The sequence below is a fragment of the Pongo abelii genome, chromosome 5 (genome assembly GCF_028885655.2).
Source record: "Pongo abelii isolate AG06213 chromosome 5, NHGRI_mPonAbe1-v2.0_pri, whole genome shotgun sequence".
Classification (NCBI taxonomy): domain Eukaryota; kingdom Metazoa; phylum Chordata; class Mammalia; order Primates; family Hominidae; genus Pongo; species Pongo abelii.
The window spans coordinates 102,115,288-102,130,445 of record NC_071990.2 but is presented as its reverse complement, the minus strand read 5'-3'; the positions used below and the strand labels follow the sequence as shown (position 1 = coordinate 102,130,445).

General features: G+C 36.1%; 1 protein-coding gene across 5 annotated transcripts in view; it reads right to left on the bottom strand.

The window, feature by feature from the left end:
• Window positions 1–15,158, bottom strand: part of GRIK2 (glutamate ionotropic receptor kainate type subunit 2) — a 1,201,011-nt gene that overhangs the window by 858,352 nt on the left and 327,501 nt on the right. For all 5 annotated transcript variants that reach the window (XM_054557912.2, XM_063724917.1, XM_063724918.1 and 2 more), the window contains exon 5: window positions 13,969–14,051. The gene's annotated coding sequence lies outside the window, so the exon portion shown is untranslated. The remainder of the gene's footprint in view (window positions 1–13,968; window positions 14,052–15,158) is intronic.

Below are 15,158 nucleotides of genomic sequence, written 5' to 3'. Positions count from 1 at the left end.
TTATTGTAGATTTCAAAATAGCAAGAAAAGAATTGTAATGTCCCCAACACACCTTTAAAAAAAAGAATGTTTGAGGTGATGGATATCCCAATTACCCTGATTTGATCATTACATATTGTATACATGAGTAAAAATATCACAAGTACCCCAAAAATATGCACAACTGTGATATATAAATAAAACACACACAAAAGAGATAGGTAGCACTTCATCAAGCCAGCAGCTTCTGGGTCATGCATGTAAAGGTAGAGCTAATGGCCCTGAGGTCATGTGTCTGCTGTTGAACCTCCATCCTTGTAAGTAGTTCCCTTAGTGAAGCAATATCTTGTGGAATTCCATTAGGATAAATCAAACACTTTGTGGGCCCTCTGATTGTGGCACTGGAAAAGCAAAGGTCACATTTACTGGCAGTTTGAAAGCAAGCCAGCATGCACAGAAATGATAGATGCAGAAAGAGTATGGCTGGGGCACTGACAGTATCTTCTATACTCCCTGAATCTTGTTTCCTCATCTATAAATTGGATCCAATAATAATGCACCTTAAAGAATTTCTATGGAAATCTGCTTCTGAAGTATTATAGAAATTTAAGCTGTAAATATTCAGTTTTGTGACAGAAGCTACAAAAGAAATAAATATCATCACCTGACCCTCCAGAAAGTGAGAATCTATTATGAAATTTCTTTTACATTCTATTTCATACTTTGCTATTTCTGGTTAATATGTGACTTTAAATCTCAGATATAAAAATTAGGCAACTAAAAAGAAAAGTTATCTTAAATTATAAATGCAACATAAAAAATTAATGTTGAGTCCATTTTCAAAAAGATCATTACTATTAATAACATAAAAAAGAAAACTAAGAAAAGTTCATTTTTAAAATAAAGTGTAATTAAATACTTGGGCAGTTTATTGGGGGGAGAGGAAAGCCATTTACCTGTCTATGATTGATTGACACTGTTACCTAATCTATCAAAAGAATCATTTATTTTAGAAATATGATTACTGAAGGGTACCCTTGATTTCCAAGATCAATAAAATCAATCCTTAGACTTTAAATTCTATTTCAAAATTTTCTTAATTAATTTAAATGTCCCAGCGGTATTTTCTTCCTTTGAGGATCAATTCAAATTATTTTCTATTCAGTAAGTACATATCCATTTTTGTAAAAATATAGCTTCTTTTAAGTTATATTAATTTTGTGCACTTTATAGGCAAAAATGATATCCTAGCCTTAGGAACATGAGGCTACTTTGTGAAATGCAAGAGCTAGACAAGTAGAAAAAAAGGTCTACTAGGAAAGAAAGGGTATTACGCTGACACTTTAAGGAAGCAGAAAAGAAGTTTACCTGCACAGAGAGAGGTGGATTTTTGTTGTTGTTGTGTGGGTTTTTTGTTTGTTTTTTTGCCAAGAAGGTGCTTTTATAAGAGAAATAACAGATTTGACCTAGTTGGTCCAAACAGTAATGTTCATGAGCAAGATAATCCTGGGGAGACAGAAAGCATTCTCTCAGAAGAATGACAGTGTCAATTGACTGTCAGCGGGATATCAATTACCTCTTTGAATATATTGTTATTTTCCAATGGAGACAGTTTCCATTTTTATAAATTTTATCTATTTGCCTATTCTTTTTGTTTTTATTGTAAATTATAATTGCTTTAACCAAAAATACGTATCTTATTATAAGTAAATATTGATAACCTTTATGATGCCATGTAAAATCTGTTTGCACATTCCTGAAGCTGTCTAGATATTCACTCACAATTAAGAAATGCTTAGTATATCTTCTTATTCAGTGCCAGTAACATAAGAGTGAGCAGAAAATCTTAGCTGCATCTGAGAAGTGGAGCTGGAACTACCTCAAGCCTCAAAACAATAAGAAAAATAATGGGCAATACTTGTTAAAAAAAAAAAAACAGGGTGAGATTCTTCATGTCCTTTACAAAGGGCAAAGATGAAAAGAAAGAAGTCATTAGTGACAACAAATACTCGTCACAAGACTTAGGGCTTGACAAACCAGGACTTATGACTACACCAACATTCAAGATTAATGTTCTTTTTGGTTCACCTGGAGAACTCCAGACATGATTAAAAGTTTCTCTCAACCACATCCTCTCTTATGTATGTTCTTCCCACAAACAAATGTTTTCATCAGCATTGGAGAAGGCTATACCCATAATCTCATTCCCACACTCAGGAAAATTATATTTAATATTGTGAAGAAGACTGATGTTGTGTATTTTACCACCTACAGAGCTAGTTAAAATTACATATATATGTGTAATTTTAACAAAGGAAACTATATATGTATATATATATAAATATACAGCTTATATATACAAAAAGTTTTTAATTTCTTGACTAGCTATGTTTTCTTCTACCAGCATAAAAGTATTTCTCATGTAATATTTGAATCTAAAGTTACAAAGGAAATAATATTTTGGGCAACACCTGAGGGAAAAGAGTTTATTCTTTTTTATTACAATGTACAAATGCAGAGATATATTTTCTTTTTTTTTTCTTTTTATTATTATTATTATTACTATTATTATTATTATTATTATTATACTTTAGGCTCTATGGTACATGTGCGCAACATGCAGGTAAGTTACATATGTATACATGTGCCATGCTGGTGTGCTGCACCCACCAACTCGTCATCTAGCATTAGGCATATCTCCCAATGCTATCCCTCCCCCCTCCCCCCACCCCACAACAGTCCCCGAAGTGTGATGTTCCCCTTCCTGTGTCCATGTGTTCTCATTGTTCAATTCCCACCTATGAGTGAGAATATGCGGTGTTTGGTTTTTTGTTCTTGCGATAGTTTACTGAGAATGATGATTTCCAATTTAATCCATGTCCCTACAAAGGACATGAACTCATCATTTTTTATGGCTGCATAGTATTCCATGGTGTATATGTGCCACATTTTCTTAATCCAGTCTATCATTGTTGGACATTTGGGTTGGTTCCAAGTCTTTGCTATTGTGAATAATGCTGCAATAAACACACGTGTGCATGTGTCTTTACAGCAGCATGATTTACAGTCCTTTGGGTATACACCCAGTAATGGGATGGCTGGGTCAAATGGAATTTCTAGCTCTAGATCCCTGAGGAATCGCCACACTGACTTCCACAATGGTTGAACTAGTTTACAGTCCCACCAACAGTGTAAAAGTGTTCCTATTTCTCCACATCCTCTCCAGCACCTGTTGTTTCCTGACTTTTTAATGATTGCCATTCTAACTGGTGTGAGATGGTATCTCATTGTGGTTTTGATTTGCATTTCTCTCATGGCCAGTGATGGTGAGCATTTTTTCATGTGTTTTTTGGCTGCATAAATGTCTTCTTTTGAGAAGTGTCTGTTCATGTCCTTCACCCACTTTTTGATGGGGTTGTTTGTTTTTTTCTTGTAAATTTGTTGGAGTTCATTGTAGATTCTGGATATTAGCCCTTTGTCAGATGAGTAGGTTGCGAAAATTTTCTCCCATTTTGTAGGTTGCCTGTTCACTCTGATGGTAGTTTCCTTTGCTGTGCAGAAGCTCTTGAGTTTAATTAGATCCCATTTGTCAATTTTGGCTTTTGTTGCCATTGCTTTTGGTGTTTTAGACATGAAGTCCTTGCCCATGCCTATGTCCTGAATGGTAATGCCTAGGTTTTCTTCTAGGGTTTTTATGGTTTTAGGTCTAACGTTTAAGTCTTTAATCCATCTTGAATTGATTTTTGTATAAGGTGTAAGGAAGGGATCCAGTTTCAGCTTTCTACATATGGCTAACCAGTTTCCCTAGCACCATTTATTAAATAGGGAATCCTTTCCCCATTTCTTGTTTTTCTCAGGTTTGTCAAAGATCAGATAGTTGTAGATATGTGGCATTATTTCTGATGGCTCTGTTCTGTTCCATTGATCTATATCTCTGTTTTGGTACCAGTACCATGCTGTTTTGGTTACCGTAGCCTTGTAGTATAGTTTGAAGTCGGTTAGTGTGATGCCTCCAGCTTTGTTCTTTTGGCTTAGGATTGACTTGGCGATGCGGGCTCTTTTTTGGTTCCATATGAACTTTAAAGTAGTTTTTTCCAATTCTGTGAAGAAAGTCATTGGTAACTTGATGGGGATGGCATTGAATCTGTAAATTACCTTGGGAAGGATGGCCATTTTCATGATATTGATTCTTCCTACCCATGAGCATGGAATGTTCTTCCATTTGTTTGTATCCTCTTTTATTTCCTTGAGCAGTGGTTTGTAGTTCTCCTTGAAGAGGTCCTTCACATCCCTTGTAAGTTGGATTCCTAGGTATTTTATTCTGTTTGAAGCAATTGTGAATGGGAGTTCACTCATGATTTGGCTCTCTGTTTGTCTGTTATTGATGTATAAGAATGCTTGTGATTTTTATACATTGATTTTGTATCCTGAGACTTTGCTGAAGTTGCTTATCAGCTTAAGGAGATTTTGGGCTGAGACAATGGGGTTTTCTAGATATACTATCATGTCATCTGCAAACAGGGACAATTTGACTTCCTCTTTTCCTAATTGAATACCCTTGATTTCCTTCTCTTGCCTAATTCCCCTGGCCAGAACTTCCAACACTATGTTGAATAGAAGTGGTGAGAGAGGGCATCCCTGTCTTGTGCCAGTTTTCAAAGGGAATGCTTCCAGGTTTTGCCCATTCAGTATGATATTGGCTGTGGGTTTGTCATAAATAGCTCTTATTATTTTGAGATACGTCCCATCAATACCTAATTTATTGATAGTTTTTAGCATGAAGAGTTGTTGAATTTTGTCAAAGGCCTTTTCTGCATCTATTGAGATAATCATGTGGTTTTTGTCTTTGGTTCTGTTTATATGCTGGATTACATTTATTGATTTGCGTATATTGAACCAGCCTTGCATCCCAGGGATGAAGCCCACTTGATCATGGTGGATAAGCTTCTTGATGTGCTGCTGGATTCTGTTTGCCAGTATTTTATTGAGGATTTTTGCATCAATGTTCATCAAGGATATTGGTCTAAAATTCTCTTTTTTGGTTGTGTCTCTGCCAGGCTTTGGTATCAGGATGATGCTGGCCTCATAAAATGAGTTAGGGAGGATTCCCTCTTTTTCTATTGATTGGAATAGTTTCAGAAGGAATGGTACCAGCTCCTCCTTGTACCTCTGGTAGAATTCGGCTGTGAACCCATCTGGTCCTGGACTTTTTTTGGTTGGTAAGCTATTGATTATTGCCACAATTTCAGCTCCTGTTATTGGTCTATTCAGAGATTCAACTTCTTCCTGGTTTAGTCTTGGGAGGGTGTATGTGTTGAGGAATTTATCCATTTCTTCTAGATTTTCTAGTTTATTTGCGTAGAGGTGTTTGTAATATTCTCTGATGGTAGTTTGTATTTCTGTGGGATCGGTGGTGATATCCCCTTTATCATTTTTTATTGCATCTATTTGATTCTTCTCTCTTTTTTTCTTTATTAATTTTGCTAGCGGTCTATCGATTTTGTTGATCCTTTCAAAAAACCAGCTCCTGGATTCATTTATTTTTTGAAGGGTTTTTTGTGTCTCTATTTCCTTCAGTACTGCTCTGATTTTAGTTATTTCTTGCCTTCTGCTAGCTTTTGAATGTGTTTGCTCTTGCTTTTCTACTTCTTTTAACTGTGATGTTAAGGTGTCAATTTTGGATCTTTCCTGCTTTCTCTTGTGGGCATTTAGTGCTATAAATTTCCCTCTACACACTGATTTGAATGCATCCCAGAGATTCTGGTATGTTGTGTCTTGGTTCTCGTTGGTTTCAAAGAACATCTTTATTTCTGCCTTCATTTCGTTATGTACCCAGTAGTCATTCAGGAGCAGGTTGTTCAGTTTCCATGTAGTTGAGCGGTTTTGAGTGAGATTCTTAATCCTGAGTTCTAGCTTGATTGCACTGTGATCTGAGAGATAGTTTGTTATAATTTCTGTTCTTTTACATTTATTGAGGAGAGCTTTACTTCCAAGTATATGGTCAATTTTGGTATAGGTGTGGTGTGGTGCTGAAAAAAATGTATATTCTGTTGATTTGGGGTGGAGAGTTCTGTAGAGGTCTATTAAGTCCACTTAGTGCAGAGCTGAGTTCAATTCCTGGGTATCGTTGTTGACTTTCTGTCTCGTTGATCTGTCTAATGTTGACAGTGGGGTGTTAAAGTCTCCCATTATTAATGTGTGGGAGTCTAAGTCTCTTTGTAGGTCACTCAGGACACGCTTTATGAATCTGGGTGCCCCCGTATTGGGTGCATATATATTTAGGATAGTTAGCTCTTCTTGTTGAATTAATCCCTTTACCATTATGTAATGGCCTTCTTTGTCTCTTTTGATCTTTGTTGGTTTAAAGTCTGTTTTATCAGAGACTAGGATTGCAACCCCTGCCTTTTTTTGTTTTGTTTTCCATTTGCTTGGTAGATCTTCCTCCATCCTTTTATTCTGAGCCTATGTGTGTCTCTGCATGTGAGATGGGTTTCCTGAAACCAGCACACTGATGGGTCTTGAGTCTTTATCCAATTTGCCAGTCTGTGTCTTTTAATTGGAGCATTTAGTCCATTTACATTTAAAGTTAATATTGTTATGTGTGAATCTGATCCTGTCATTATGATGTTAGCTGGTTATTTTGCTCGTTAGTTGATGCAGTCTCTTCCTAGTCTCGATGGTCTTTACATTTCGGTATGATTTTGGAGTGGCTGGTACTGGTTGTGCCTTTCCATGTTTAGCGCTTCCTTCAGGAGCTCTTTTAGGGGAGGCCTGGTGGTGACAAAATCTCTCAGCATTTGCTTGTCTGTAAAGTATTTTATTTCTCCTTCACTTATGAAGCTTAGTTTGGCAGGATATGAAATTCTGGGTTGAAAATTCTTTTCTTTAAGAATGTTGAATATTGGCACCCACTCTCTTCCGGCTTGTAGGGTTTCTGCCGAGATATCCGCTGTTAGTCTGATGGGCTTCCCTTTGATGGTAACCAGACCTTTCTCTCTGGCTGCCCTTAACATTTTTTCCTTCATTTCAACTTTGGTGAATCTGACAATCATGTGTCTTGGAGTTGCTCTTCTCGAGGAGTATCTTTGTGGCGTTCTCTGTATTTCCTGAATCTGAATGTTGGCCTGCCTTGCTAGATTGGGGAAGTTCTCCTGGATAATATCCTGCAGAGTGTTTTCCAACTTGTTTCCATTCTCCCCGTCACTTTCAGGTACACCAATCAGATATAGATTTGGTCTTTTCACATAGTCCCACATTTCTTGGAGGCTTTGCTCATTTCTTTTTATTCTTTTTTCTCTAAACTTCCCTTCTCGCTTCATTTCATTTATTTCATCTTCCAGGGCTGATACCCTTTCTTCCATTTGATTGCATCGGCTCCTGAGGCTTCTGCATTCTTCACGTAGTTCTCTAGCCTTGGTTTTCAGCTCCATCAGCTCCTTTAAGCACTTCTCTGTATTGGTTATTCTAGTTATACATTCTTCTAAATTTTTTTCAAAGTTTTCAACTTCTTTGCCTTTGGTTTGAATATCCTCCCGTAGCTCGGAGTAATTTGATCATCTGAAGCCTTCTTCTCTCAGCTCGTCAAAGTCATTCTCCGTCCAGCTTTGTTCCGTTGCTGGTGAGGAACTGCGTTCCTTTGGAGGAGGAGAGGTACTCTGCTTTTTAGAGTTTCCAGTTTTTCTGCTCTGTTTTTTCCCCATCTTTGTGGTTTTATCTACTTTTGGTCTTTGATGATGGTGATGTACAGATGAGTTTTTGGTGTGGATGTCCTTTCTGTTAGTTTTCCTTCTAACAGACAGGACCCTCAGCTGCAGGTCTGTTGGAGTACCTGGCCGGCCATGTGAGGTGTCAGTCTGCCCCTGCTGGGGGGTGCCTCCCAGTTAGGCTGCTCGGGGGTCAGGGGTCAGGGACCCACTTGAGGAGGCAGTCAGCCCGTTCTCAGATCTCCAGCTGTGTGCTGGGAGAACCACTGCTCTCCTCAAAGCTGTCAGACAGGGACACTTATGTCTGCAGAGGTTACTGCTGTCTTTTTGTTTGTCTTTGCCCTGCCCCCAGAGGTGGCGCCTACAGAGGCAGGCAGGCCTCCTTGAGCTGTGGTGGGCTCCACCCAGTTCAAGCTTCCAGGCTGCTTTGTTTACCTAAGCGAGCCTGGGCAATGGCGGGCGCCCCTCCCCCAGCCTCGCTGCCGACTTGCTGTTTGATCTCAGACTGCTGTGCTAGCAATCAGCGAGACTCCGTGGGCATAGGACCCTCTGAGCCAGGTGCGGGGTATACTCTCCTGAGGCACCGTTTCCTAAGCCCATCGGAAAAGCACAGTATTCGGGTGCCCGTCGGAAAAGCACAGTATTCGGGTGGGAGTGGCCCGATTTTCCAGGTGCTGTCTGTCACCCCTGGAAAGGGAACTCCCTGACCCCTTGCGCTTCCCGAGTGAGGCAATGCCTCGCCCCTGCTTCGGCTGGCGCACGGTGCGCTCACCCACTGACCTGCGCCCACTGTCTGGCACTCCCTAGTGAGATGAACAGGGTACCTCAGATGGAAATGCAGAAATCACCCGTCTTCTGCGTCGCTCGCGCTGGGAGCTGTAGACCGGAGCTGTTCCTATTCGGCCATCTTGGCTCCTCCCACCGAGATTTATTTTGTTTACACTTTTACACTTGTATGGTATTTTAAATAGTGCTTTTCATACTATGAAAAAATATTTATCTCAAAGTAATTAGGGATAGAAGCAATACTAGAAATTGAGAAATGCAGAAATGGGAAGAAAAAATAGGAAGAGAAAAAAATGTATATGATTGCTGGGATAGCAATGATTTTTAATTAGAAGGTAATAATTAGATTCAAATTTCTAAACCCCTGGTCTTATACTTTATAGTAACATAAATTTATAGGAAATTTAAATAGGCAGAAATCATATTAATTTCCATCTAAATGGAAAAACCTGATCAAATGTTTTGTCAAAAATGGATCTTTGATTCAATTTGAAAATTTTAATCTAACCACCAGTTGCATTATACAAACTGAAACACTTTTTTTGTTGTTGAACGAAGAATATAAAAAATTAAAATACATAGTTTCTGAATTTATGATATGGATAATGATTATTTTATGTACTTGGTCTATTACGTTTAACAACATAAGAATTTATACTTGATTTATTTAACTGAATAGATATTCAACTAACCTAATCACCATACCACAGTTCTAAATATTAAATAAAAACAGATACAAGACAAAGTTTATATTCCCTATTTACTTCAAACACGTGGATTTTCAAAAACAGTAAATTGCAAAGAAAATTCAATGAACTAAATATGCCACCTTTATATAATATTGCTATTAAATACCTGTTACAGTTAACTTATACATTTACAACAATCTGACTTAAAACACTTTAACTAATGTATATTGAAGATCTTTAACAAAAAAACTGATTCCAGTATAAATTCAAATATATAAAACTATTCTAATAAGTAATTGTATTTGAGTTTAACAGTATGAATGTACTCTGAATATTTTAAATTCTCCTGAACTGACTTCATAACCTGAAAAATAATGGGGGAAAAGATGAAAAAGTAACACATTAAATGCTTGCTCTGTGTTTGTCTCTGTTTTCAGTGCATTGCAAATATCATCTTAAATGCTAGTTGTCCTCCTTTCTATACTCTAAATGAAGGGTTGGCATTTTCTTTTCCATAAAGGGCTAAATAGTAAATATCTTAGACTTTGCAGGGCTCTGTCTCAATTGCTAACTCTGTTGCTGTAACATAAAAGTAGCTATGTACATTACATAAAAGGATGAAGTATCTGTGTTCCAAATAAAATTTTATTTATTAAGACTGAAGTTGGAGTTTTATATATATTTATGTGTCAAAAATATCATTATTCCTTTGATTTTTTAAAAATATTTTAAAATGTAAATATTATTCTTATCTTGACAGCTGTACACAGACAGGTGTCAGACTGGATTTGACCCACAAGCTAGAGTTTGCCAACCTCTGCTCTAAATTTATCTCAATATAATCCATATTTTAACAAATTAAAGTATTGGCATTTTACAATATTAAATTGAAGTGATGCTTTAATAAAGTTTTTTTTTATTTTTCTCTATGTCACTACAGATTACATTAGCTTATGAATTGACTTGTTAGTCCCCAAATCTCATAAATTTGGGCAGAAATTTATAACTAAAATCAAGAGAATTTTTTACAATACTAAAAACTAAAATGTTAATTTTAAAATTAAAATTTAAAAATGTCATGCTTATTGCTTTACAATAAATGCTAAAGCTCTTTTTAAAAGATAAAATGTTATGGCCAGGCGAGGTGGCTCACGCCTTTGAGGGGGCGCCTTGGGAGGCCAAGGCGAGTGGATTGCTTGAGTCCAGGAGTTTGAGACCAGCCTGGGCAAAATGGCGAAACCCCATCTCTACTAAAAATACAAAAATTAGCCAGGTGTGGTGGTGCACACGTGTAATCCCAGCTACCAGGGAGACTGAGGCATGAGAATCGCTTGAACCCAGGAGGCAGAGGTTTCAGTGAGTGGAAGTTGTACCAGTTCACTGAAGCTTGGGTGATAGAGTGAGATTCTGTCCCAAAAAACAAAAAGAAAAAGAAAAAGAAAAATTTAAAAGGTAGTTTGTACAGCAGTCAGAAAACTGTATTTCATAGTATATAGAAAGTATGTCTATTTAGACAAATTGTGACAGAAAAATATCAATTCAATATTCAATAAAAACTTGAACTAGTGAGAATTTTAGATGTTTCCGAAAAAATTCTCATAGTTCCTATGATGCCACCAACTCTTGATTGTTTTCTTCTGCATCCCTGATGACATTTTCAGTTTTCATTGTATAATCCTTATCTGACCACCAATGTCAGTGTGTTCTGGGGCTTAGTTCTAGTAAGACATCTCTTCTAATCTTTCTACAAAGACACACAGATGAAAATTACATTATTTTATTTTATTTTATTATTTATTTATTTATTTATTATTATTATACTTTAAGTTTTAGGGTACATGTGCACAATGTGCAGGTTAGTTACATATGTATACATGTGCCATGCTGGTGCACTGCACCTACTAACTCGTCATCTAGCAGGACTATAAATCATGCTGCTATAAAGACACATGCACACGTATGTTTATTGCAGCATTATTCACAATAGCAAAGACTTGGAACCAACTCAAATGTCCAACAATGATAGACTGGATTAAGAAAATGTGACACATATACACCATGGAATACTATGCAGCCATAAAAAATGATGAGTTCATGTCCTTTGTAGGGACATGGATGAAATTGGAAATCATCATTCTCAGTAAACTATCACAAGAAATTACATTTTTATAATCAGAGTAGACCACTGTCTTGAGATACACATTTCTATAGTCAACTTTTTACTTAATGTATCCTGTGGAACATTTAATAGATGCCTGTGGCAATGCATAGCCATTGACCAAAAATGAAAGCTTCTTTCCCAGTTCAGAGTTTCTTCTGGAAAGTGGCTACTCTTGCTGTGAGGGGATGATATTTCCCAGATTCTTTTGCATCTTATTTTATTTTTAAATTTGACAGATAAAATTGTACGTATTTATCATGTACAACGTGATGTTTTGAAGTATATATACATTGTAAAATGACTAAATCTCACTACTGTTATATGCACTATCTCACCATTATCAATTTTGTGGTGAGAACATTTAACATCCACTTTCAGCATTTTTCAAGAACACAATATATTGTTGTTAACTATAGTCAACATGTTATACAATAAGATCTCTTGAACTTATTCCTTCTCTCTAATGGGAATTTTATATTCTTTGGCCAACATTTCCACAAACTCCCCTAACCCTCTACCTCACTGCCTTGTGAGACATTAGGTAAAGTGAACTAATACAGGCACAAAAAGACAAATACTGCCTGTCTTACTCATATGTAGAATATTAAAAAGTTGATCTCTTAAAAGTAGCGAGTAAAATGATGGTTACCCTTTTGCATCTTGGTGGGACCATATGACCGATTTTCCCCCAACAAAATATAAATGGAATATATGTGTCATTCTGCTCCAAGAATAAGAAGCAAGTGTGCATTCTCCACATTCTCTTTCCTCTTCTACCCACTGGATTCAGAGGGCTTTGTTCCCTCAGTGCCTGGGGAAACTCAGGGTAGAAAGAACTTGAATCCTTGAATCCATATATTTACAAAAGCCAGCTGCTAATCAGGAAACCAAACTTCTATTTTGGTAAACCACTGAAATTTGGGGTTTAGTTGCTATGGCAGCTAACATTAGCCTAACAAATACATCTCAAATATAACATGTCCAAAATACAACTCCATTCCCCCAACATATTTCACCCCCAATCATTCCCATCTCAATAAGTATAGCAACAACCACTGAGTTTCTCAAGGTCAAAACCTCAGTGTCACCAATATGTATTTCTAAAATGTAAATCAGATTATGGCAATTCCCTGCTTAAAATCTTTGAATTGTTTGTCAGTGAAATCAGAAAAAAAAAAAAATCCAAATTTCTTAGCACAGGCCCTCCCTGACTTTTCAACCTAGATTTTTGCCACAGATCCTCTTAGTACACTCCAGCCATATGGGCCTTCTTTCAGCTCCTCAAATGTACCAAACTCTTTCCCACCACAGGAACTCTGAGCATGATGTACTCTCTCCCTGGAATGCTCTTCCCACCATACTTCTTTTGGTTAATTCAGACATAGTTCAAATGGCACCTCCTCAGAAGATCTTTCAACCTCACTATATAATTTGTGTCTCCTTTCTCTTTCTCGCCTTTTTTTTTCTCTCTCTCATCACTATACTTTTTATAGAATTTATTTTATTTATAAGTATATAAACATTTTTCTCTCTACTGATTCAATGCCTATCTCATTTACTAGGCAGAGCTTCCTACGTGGGTAGCAAGGCGACCCAGGAAATACACCTGAAAATTTATTACTAAAACTTTAATTCATGTTTCCTTTTATCTTACCCTGTCATGATTTATTCTTAAATTAGTTTTTTAATGTGCTTCATATGTTAGTAAAATAGTACATGCATGTTATTTATAGGTAAATATACATATATCAATAGCGCATTGTCAAATATTTCTGCTATGAGAGCCGTGCAATCAAACAAGTTTCTAAAACATTGCACTAGACCAAAAACTCCACAATATGAGGGATAATGTCTGTCTTCGTACATGATTACCCCTCAGTAAATACTTGTTTAGTAAATAAATGAATAATAAGCACCTCCAGTGTACTATCTTTAATAATTATTTGGAATTATTATATGTATACTAGAGTAACTAAAACTATATTTGTAAAAACAAATTATTCTAAGCTTGCTTTAATTAATAGACAAAAATCAATTCATAAATAAAAGCATCTATTTGCATACAATGTTCTAAAGCCTTCTAAATTATGTTGTCTCTTTTATAAAGGTTAAATATCTTCAACCATCTTCTTTAAACTATTCATCTATTCAGTTAAAACTTTCTTCAAGATAATGCAAAAGGAAATGTCAGCCTTGGCAAACAATCACAAATTCCAAATTATGTAGAATATGAATTAATGAGGTCTTATCGTATCTTCAACAAAAATCACTCTATAATGTTCGAGGTCATTAGTTCTATTTTTTAAATCGTAAATTTGACTTTTAAGTAAATGTGTGCTCAATATTGATTCTCTAAGCCAAATGGTGCATCCATATCTTGGAATGTCTTAGAAAACATTAAAATAATTATTGCTAATAAATATTCATATCTTAACTATAATAAAAATATTTTTATACTTTTCGAATCATATAGTTGCTTTATTACTTTTTTTACTATAGCCTCTTTCAGCATACTAGAAATGTAAAACCTTTTCCTGTTTTTAATATAACCTTTTTTATACGATAGATTTTGTTTAAATAAATTCCAATTTTCTGCCCCAAATTCCAATTTCTTTCTTGTTCTACTTCTCATTCAGATGCAAGAACCCACCTTCCTCCTGCTAGCAAGCTGTTAGAATGAAGTGACAGAAAGTTTAGCAGGACTTGATCTCTGATATCTCCCAGTCAGTTTCTCTGCAATCAAAATGGGAAGGATTAGTTAACAAATGACATTCAGTAGCTGGTAACAGACGCTAACCTTCACACACAATTACTAGTAGGATTTCCTCTTATTTCTTTATTAGTCAGTATTTAATAAACACCTTTATGTGTCAAGTGTTATAAATTCAGGGGTACATACAACAGGCTTAAACCCTCCCATTATGGAGTTCATTTACAGTAAAAGAGAGAGGTTGTACACCTGTGAACAGATAGATGGGATATCCTTGCAAAATATGATAAATGCTAAAAATAAAAAGAACAGGTATTTTTGTTATGTTCTACCCACAAACTGATGATTTAATAAAAACCACCAGTCAAAATAGAGAAATATTTTTTAAAACTTTCATTCTGGATATTGGTAGAGGCTGCGACCTTCCTGGTTAGAATTCAAACACTTCTGTACAGATTCAGTTTCAGTATTATAACCATATCATGCCATGATTTTCTTGCCTGATTTTATCTCCGTATTCTTGAATCTTTCATGGTTATTCTGTATTAAAAAAATTATGAAGGACAAGGTGGGGCGTGGCAGTTAGAGGAAGTCAGAACATCAATTTTTTACTGCATGTGTAAATAATAAAATGCTTACCACCATAAACACTTAGGAACACTGAGGAAAAGCAAAGGAAAAACAAAAGGCTGTTAAAATGCTGACAATCCAATGACAATTTGCTTGGGAACTTTATCTATCAATCGATCTATCAATCAATCAACTATCTGTTCCTCAGGCAAATGCAGTCAAGCCAGATATCAAACTGAAATTATATCTCTTTCCAAGCACAGCCAAGCTGCGATGCCCAACAAAATATAACACGCTTCTAATGTATACACATTCCAGACTAAAAAAGCATTCTTAGTTGTATGTAACAATACATTTAATATCAGCTAAGGAACAGTTTATCTTCGGTTTCTGCTGTGGAATATACTAATGATCTTTTTTCTGAGCTTCCAGCACAATTATCAATTTAAATTTAAAAGACAAGTGAGAATACAGTTTAATTATTACTATTAGTTCAGGAAACGCCATGTAGTAATTTACTGAGGTGAGGAAGCTCAGAAGGACATTCTGTGTAGAGAAAC